Here is an 8,507-nt window from a genome sequence, read left to right on the forward strand (position 1 = left end):
ACAGGCAGCCACGGCAGTGTTGGTGGTGGGGGGATGGCGAGTGCCAACCAGCAGTCAGCAACTACCCACAGACACCACCGGTAGTCTCGGCGGTGACCAGTGGCGATTGGTGACCACCCACAGATGCTGCTGGTGGTGCTGGCAATAGGCGTAGTGGCGAGCAGCAACTTCTTGCAGCGTTGGTGGTGCTTCTCTCAGGGGGTGCATGTGCACCCGCGTGCACCCCCTACGCATCACCACTACTTTGTTCCATTTGTGCCACTCAGGCAGTGCAAAGGGAGCACAGACTGGTCTGAAAACTCATTGATGAGGAGATCCTTGATGTGGGGCCATGCTAACCTGCTTAGAGACTCCATAGCAGGGATATCTTGGGAGAATGCCTGGAACACTTAATGCTCTAGCAACCTCTAGCCCAAGACCCCCTTGACCTGCATCAATGCTGGGGCTGGTAGAGAAGCAGGAAATACCAACAACCTACACATTCACTGCATTTATCTAACTATCTTTTACGGAGTATTAAACTTAGGTTTTTAATCAGAGTTGGAGACTACAACATTTGCACATTATTACCTCAGGTGCTCAAGTGAACATCATTTGGATTGGCAGTGTTGGGGTGATGTAGCCATGATGGTCCAAGAAAAGTGTGAGGGACAAGGATTTTTGTGGAAGATCTTTTATTGGACCAACTATATAGTTGGAAGGGACATACATGAGCTTTTAGGTACCACTGTGTTTTTCCTCAGGTCTTCAAACTTTAAAGATGATTCCTCCTTGGTGCCAAGCTTATTGTTAGAAAATTGATGAAGCCCATAGTTTTGGGAGGGATGGAATCACATTCCCTCTTCTAGAGGCCTAGAGATAGAGAGATGCCAGGTTATGATTTTTGTTTAGAGGCTTGATATTCAGAATGTATTCATACTTGAAAACTGTTCATCAGAACAGCATAAAAAGCCTAAAGAAGTGATACTGAAAATGGCTAACAGCAAAGTATGGTAATCTAATGTTAGACTTAGCCAAGCCCAGGGATTTTATGTATCAATTTTTATTTGATATAAAGGCAGCAGCAGAGAAATAGCAGCAGCTTAATAGCAATAGTTTATTTATGTCTTAATTCTGGGTGGAAATAGTGGCAGAAGCTGTAGGCCGTAGATGTTTGCAATGTGTGTGTATGAGATTCTCTAGCAACATCTGTTCTCTGTAAAAATATATTGGCAGAGTGCACTAGAGGTCACACAGAAGAGCTGCTGGATTGTAATCTTTTCTTGTTCTTTGACCTCAGTTTCATGGATTTTTCAACCCCAAAGGATGAAATACTTCCAAATCGATTAATATTACCCAGGAAAGTGCATTTCATAGCTATTGGTTAATCAATACATTAGGAAAAGAAAAAAAAAGTGAACCACACCCTCAGAAAAGAAACATTAAAAAAAATGTTCAGGCTAGGAGATGGAGAAATACCTTGATGGGAAATAATTGGCAAGAGTGGCATGAAGGATTCAAGAAGAAATATGCATCAAAAGGGCCTTAGCTCTAATAACCCAAAGATTTATAGTAAAATTTCTTCAGCTGTGGTTTAAACTAGTTCTTCCAAACAAGTCAGTCATAGTGATAGGAGATTTGCTTTCATTCAGAGAGGTAAATATATAATGGAATATAAGTATTTATTGAATATCTAAAAACTTGAGGGGAAAAATGCTAAGGAGCAGAGAAATTAATATTTTAGATGTTTGGAGGGAGCTATATGAAGTATATGTCCAGGCATGTAATCTATATCATTACATGAATATTGCACAAACTGCATGTGTAATAAGACTGCAAACTGTGCTTAAGTGCCATACACAGCAGCTACATGGTGAGGCAGGTGCTATTCGAGTACATACACTGGAATCAGATTCCATCCTTGGTCCTCGAGTCATTCTGAGAGACAAGCCTGCCTGGAGGCAGGAGCAGATTTCATTTCTGTTGGTCCAATTAAGGATGTTGATTTACTAATCAGTAGATTGCTTTCTGTTGCTGAAGCAATGGCTGTCTTTTTTTATCTGGTCAGGGATTTTGTAGTAATTAGCTCCTGTAGCAGGCTCAGGGGTCCCACCCCAACACCTGACATTTTTTGCCAGCTGCACTCTCCAGTCTCCCTGACTTCCCGTCTCTTGTCTGCTATGCCTTGACGTTAATATGATTACCTTGGAAGGCAGCTTCTAGAGGCCAAAATATCTCCTTTGGTGCCTTCCCTCACAGCAGTCCTCAAGGCTTCTCCACCCTAGTTCCCTTTCCTAGGATGACTAGGCCCTATCCATGCCCATCTTGCACTAGGCTCTGGCCCTATAGGCCCTAAAGAAGGCCTCGTGATCCTTAGGGGCTATAATTGTGTTCTCCAGTCACCCACACAGCCACACCCATGCCTTACATGGAGGGCTATCCCAAGGGGATGAGTGCATAGGGGCGACCACGCCAGGCCCTGTGCATTGGGGACCCCCACAGAGCTAGGCAAAGGGGCCACAGTGACTCTTCACATCTGGCTGCCACAGTTCTTCACCCCAGGCCCCTCTAGTCTACTGGTTCTAATCCTAGTCTTGGTAACTTTAACTCCCTACACTTCTACTTTCTTACCTTAACCTTTCCCCAGGTATCCCAAGTACACCAAGCACATACATACATACACATCACAACACCCAACTTAGGAATTCACCTGTGTGCATGTGTAGGTGGGTGGTATGTGTGTAAATTAGTAAATACACATATATATACATATATAGATATCATTTGTGTGTGTGGTATATAAATTAGTAATCCACGTATGTGTATGGGATGTGCAGGTATTGGTAACTGGTAACTGAGTCTGTCTAAATTTGGCGTGTGTAGCGTGTATGGGCTAAAACTGGTGATAGGTGTGCATGAACCTTAACTAGTTATTTTAAACGTGTGTGTATTTGAGTTGCAAGTGTGTGTGTGTGTGTGTGTGTGTGTGTGTGTGTGTGTGTGTGTGTGTATGGTATTGTGTACATGATATACGAATTAGTGATCTGTGTCTAACTTCTGGGCTGTATAGTGTATGTGCTTGAATTGATAATAGGTATGCATGTGCCTAGGCTGGTTTGAATGTGTATGTGCCTGAGCTGGTAGTGTGCGTGTGTATGCACCTAATTGATTTGTGTGTTTGTATATGTGCAATTGTGTTACACCCTCCTGTCTAACAGTGCAATATTGAGATCCTGAGAGTTGGCCTGACCCCACAGGGCAACATAGTCAGGGGTGATCCTGCCTTAAACAGGGGGCTGGACTACATGACCTCATGAGGTCTCTTCTAGCTCTCCTTTTCTATGCTCCTATGTTGAGAAGATGAATTTACTGTTTCTACTAGTTGCAAATAATTGTTCTATATTATGAATGTTTTGCTAAAGCCAATGTTGCTTGGCCATAGACCATAATGAATATGACATAAGATGTGTTCATGTGTCAGTGGCTACACAGCAGGCCCACTAATGGTTATTTTTTATATGATAGGGCTAGTGTCAGAGTGAAGCTGAAGTGTCTTCTCAGATACAGCAAACTGCAGATCTGCTCCCTCTGCTCCCTCTGCCAGCCAGCACTCAATTTAGCTGAGAAGCTCGTCTGAAGTCAGAAACTTAGTAGGGAATTTTTCCTGCCAAAGCTTCCCAGAGAGAATGTAGGCCTGATGTGGAACAATTGTGTTGATTTGTTACTTTTGGCTTGCATGTTGCTGCTCAATCAGATTGGTGAAGGTGATGCCTTGCTTGGTGGGGGAGAGTGCCAAATAAAAACCTCTCCCTTTTGCAATTCACCAGAATCTCAGTGGTGGTTTGTTATGAGACCAGGAGTAATAGGTCACAGCAATTATTGTTTCTGATCCTGTCCTGATATCATTAAGGGGTTTCTTTATAAGGGTATACGAAAAAGGAGCTGGAGATTTCAATCTATCTCTATTAACTGATAATCTCTGTTCAAAAAGTTAGAGTTATAATTGCATATAGGGATTAATAAAGGAGCTGTTAACCTTAGTTTAGCTTGGAACACTGTGAAAGGAGCAATGAGAAGACTGATTATAAAGTATTAGGGGAGAAAAATATAAATTGTACTTTTGGGGCCCAATAAAGAACAGGAAAGAAATTAAAAGAGATGGGATTAACTCATAGGATGGTACCCTTGAGGAAAAACTGATTAAATTTACTAGAACAACAAAAATAGACTCAGTTGGAAAATTATTTAAATGGAACTCTTTTCCACTGGGCATCAAAAGAATTATTACCCTAGGGAGAAAACTGGGATGGAAGCCAATCCAAAGAATTAAAATGCGACCCCCTGCAATAATTTATATCCTTCATTATAAACCATAAAGGTGACAATACCGACTGTTCAAAACAAATGATTCAAGGATGGAAGAGCCTTCATGATGTTTTATATAAAAGTAAAACTCACAGGGTATATGGAGGTTTTTAAAAGCTGGGGCAGCTAATAAGGAATATTTAGTTAACCCAAATTAGGGAGAGTGAAATTAACAATATGCTTAAATCGGGAAAGGCAAATCCCTGTTGCTGATGTCTTATATTCATTTTATTTACATTTTAAGGAACATCTGTCACTACTAATATTACAAGCTGTTAACTACCCATTTACAATAACCTTTCATCAATGGAAAATGTGTCTATAATTCTGCTTGGAAAATCTTAATGGAGACATGATTCTGTATGGGTCTCTAGGACTAATTCAATAATAAATAGATTATCATTACTAAGAAGTCTGTTCTATCAAATGGTAGAACATTTGGGAATGTTCTTTTTGGGAATGGAAATATTAAACTTTATCATCCAAAGGCCTAACTTCTCTCAGTTTTTCCTCTAGTCTGGAAATACAGGAGGATATTGTTTAAGATATAGTATTAATAAATATAAATTGAAATGATGTCCCTTTATTCATTGTTCAATACAATCCCAATAGAAGACTTGGATTTTTATTAGGGAAAATACTATATTGAAATATCTACTTTATTGTAAGGTGGCACCTAAGTAAATCAGCATCAAGTGTCTCACAATGGTGCAACAGATGATGAATGATATGGCTAAGAAAACTCGAAGCCTTTCAGGGAAGGGGTCCTGAAGGTGAATCGTTTTGTCTAACTCATCCTTCTGGCCTCTTTCATTCTAACTCCTGGATATTATGTTGTTTTTGTTGTTGTTATTGTTATCATCTGGGACTTCACCTGACCTCACCTTTATGGAGGTGGGGAAAGGTCCCAGACTGGAAAGGAGCAAATATAGTGCTCATCCTTAAGAAAGGGAATAAGAAGGATCCTTGGGAATATTTCATAGATTTCATAGACATCAGAGCTGGAAGGGACCTCGGAAGATCATCGAGTCCAGCCCCCCGCCCAAAGGGCAGGAAGTCAGCTGGGGTCATAGGATCCCAGCAAGATAAGCATCCAGTTTCATCTTGAAGGTGTTCAATGAAGGCGCTTGAACCACCTCCGGTGGCAGGCTGTTCCAGACCTTGGGGGCTCGGACAGTAAAGAAGTTCTTCCTTATGTCCAGCCTGAAACGATCTTGAACGATCTTGAAGTAGTTTGGTCACCCAGCCTGACACTATACTTGGAAAGATGCAGATCCTCAAGAAATCCATTGTGAAGCACCTAGAGGAGAATAAAGTGACCAGGAACAGCCAGCGTAGATTTACCAAGAGCAAGTCATGTCTGACCAACCTGATATCTTTCTACAGACTCTGTGGATGGGGGGAGAAAAATAGATGTGATATCCCTTGTCTTTAACAAGGCTTTTGACAGTGTATTTTGTGATATTCCCATTAACAAGGTAAGGAAATATGGACTAGATAAAAGTACTATAAGGCAGATAGAAAACTGGTTAGATCATTGTGCTCAATGAGTAATCATCAATGGCTCAGTGTGTAGTTGGAAGGAGGTTTCAAGTGGAGTTTCCCAGGAGTTTGTCCTGGTCCATCATTGCTTAATATCTTTGTTAATTTTTTGGATGATAGGATTGAGTACATGCATAGCAAATCTATGGATGACACCAAGTTGGGTGGCGTTATTCCAGAGAGGAGACCCAGGATCCAGAATGACTTGAATAAGCTAGAGAAATGATCCACAATCAATGAGATGAAGGTCTAGTTAAAGTTCTACACTTTGGATAGAATAGTTGCATACACAAATGCAGCCTGGGGAGTGATTGCCTAATTTGGATACAGAAAAATTATGTATGGATTTGTTTATTCTTAATCCTCCACAAAACCCTCTCTTTCCTGACCCAGACATACATTTGGTGGCTGTTTTCTCTTACTTTGACAATACTGATTGTCCCTTTAATGTTGGTACATGAAATAATACCCTCTCCAAGGAATGAATATATTCTAATTATAGATTGTCTTCTGGCACAGGAGAATGGTAGCTTTCCTTGTTTTTTTGCAAAGTATATTTATTTATTATAAGAACTGGTGGAAGGCTGGTTCACAGTAAAGCCTCTAGGGACAGTGTAACGTTTATTCATAAGTATTTAATGCCTGATTTTTCCATTTGAAAGTGAAGTATCCTTGTGGTCTAGTCTGAAAATCCTCTGAGATTTTGAGTCCCATAATGACCAGGTGGAAATACTGTAATTGAGCCTAAAACCTTCATTCTTCACATAATCTTCCCTTTCTTTTGGTAGAAAAACACAATGTGATATTGTTTACATAATTATCCTATGTGCAAACGTATTTTGTGTACCACATTCCCAGTAAAATTGCTTTTACGTACTGACTTTTTGAGGAGGCATTTTTTTCTGTATACCCAACTTATTTACTCTAATTAGTGTGTCCACTTCCTTCCATTCTGCTAACTCCCTCAGACTCTGCCACCAGTCTCTTGTAACTCTGACCACTTACAATGAAGCAGAAGGGAGCCGTCGGAATCTCATTTTGTTTAAAATAGTGATCATTTGCCTATGACAGTATCAACTGTACATAAACTAGCTGGACATCCAATGCTGCAGGGATATAAATTATGACACTGAGTCCATGTACAGAAATTCCTGGGATGTGAGCTACAATCACAAAGCTTAATTTAAGTGGCATGATTGGATTGTAGGTTGGATGCCAGCTGTATAGACATTTTCCAGTTTCAGGATCCCAGTCTAAGTAAGTCGGGGCAGGGGGAGGAGCAGGCAGGATCAGGAAGGCTAGCAGCTCTGGGGAGGTGGCAGGACTAGAGACACTAGCAGGTCTGTGAAGGGTTGGTGATATTGGTGGGTGGTTAATGGGCTTGTGCAGGGGGGTTGGTAGGATTGGGTGAGCTGGCAGGTCAGTGTGGGGGGGTGTCTATCTGGGACTGGAAGGTTTGGAAGTCTAAAGAAAGGCCAGTCTGTGTTGGGGAGAGGGTAGGAAAAGTGCAGCCCCAGGCCTCAGGTGAGCGGCTGGGCTTTCCCAGCCCTGGGGCTGCATTGATAATAACATATATATGTGTTCCCAGGACCTGATCTACAACCACATAGCTCACCTTAAGCTGCACAATCATAGTTCAGGTCCTGCATGTATACAACTTTGCTGGTGCTGGGAGTCATGCCGAGAATGTAATCTAAGTAAGTTGGGTTGGGTGGGGCAGTGGGTTAGCAGGTCTATGGGAGGAGGGCTGGTTGGTCCACAGGGAGAGGCCATAGGGTCCATGAGAAGGTTCATGAATCTGCATGGGGAGGGGGGTTGTCTGGGGCTACTCTGATGCACACATTTGGGTTGGATCAGGCATGGGTTAGTCATGGAATTCACCTGTATAAACTAAAGATAGATCAGGCCTACCATTTTTTGCCTGATCTAACCTTACCAAACCTCATTCTAGTTAGATTGATCTAAATGTAATGTCTGTACATAACTGGAGTTGCACAGTGGTAATTCTCTAGGGGAATTCTACAATCTTGGTATCCCAGCATATTCATTGTAGAATGGGTTAGCAGGAGTGAAGTCCTTAGTGGACATCAGTGAGTCTCTGATCTCATTCTTCTTTGATATGTAGAAATTATGTTTGAGCTAGTATTTTTGAGAGGAGGAAGAAGCACAAACACAGAGCAAGAGTTTCTACTGAGTCTGTTTCTTCTCTGTGAGGGTTATTATGGCTGATGAGATTGGCTTAGTTGTGTCTCTATGCAGCCTATGTGTCTGGCATCTTTGGCCTTGTGATAAGCTCCATTTTTTGAAGTCTGAATGGTAAATCTCCCCACGGCCATGAGGATGCTATATTGAGCACTGCAGCATAGTCTGGGAGTCAGGCTGGTGAACTCCTGGGCAAATGTGAGAACTCTGGAGAAATTAGTAGTGGCTTTCTTTCTAGGTTCTGCATTTAGCACCAGGATAGTGGTGGTGGGTGGAGCTGTGGTTGTGACCTGCAAAGGAGATGGTTGCAGCTAGAGCAGGGGTAGGCAAAATGGTGGATCCAACCCATGACTGGACTCCATTTCCATTTCCTGGCAGCCCTGACATGGTTGACTCCTTCTGGATGCCACTGCTGGACC

Source organism: Alligator sinensis, unplaced genomic scaffold, assembly GCF_000455745.1.
Source record: "Alligator sinensis unplaced genomic scaffold, ASM45574v1 scaffold465_3, whole genome shotgun sequence".
Taxonomy (NCBI): Eukaryota; Metazoa; Chordata; order Crocodylia; family Alligatoridae; genus Alligator; species Alligator sinensis.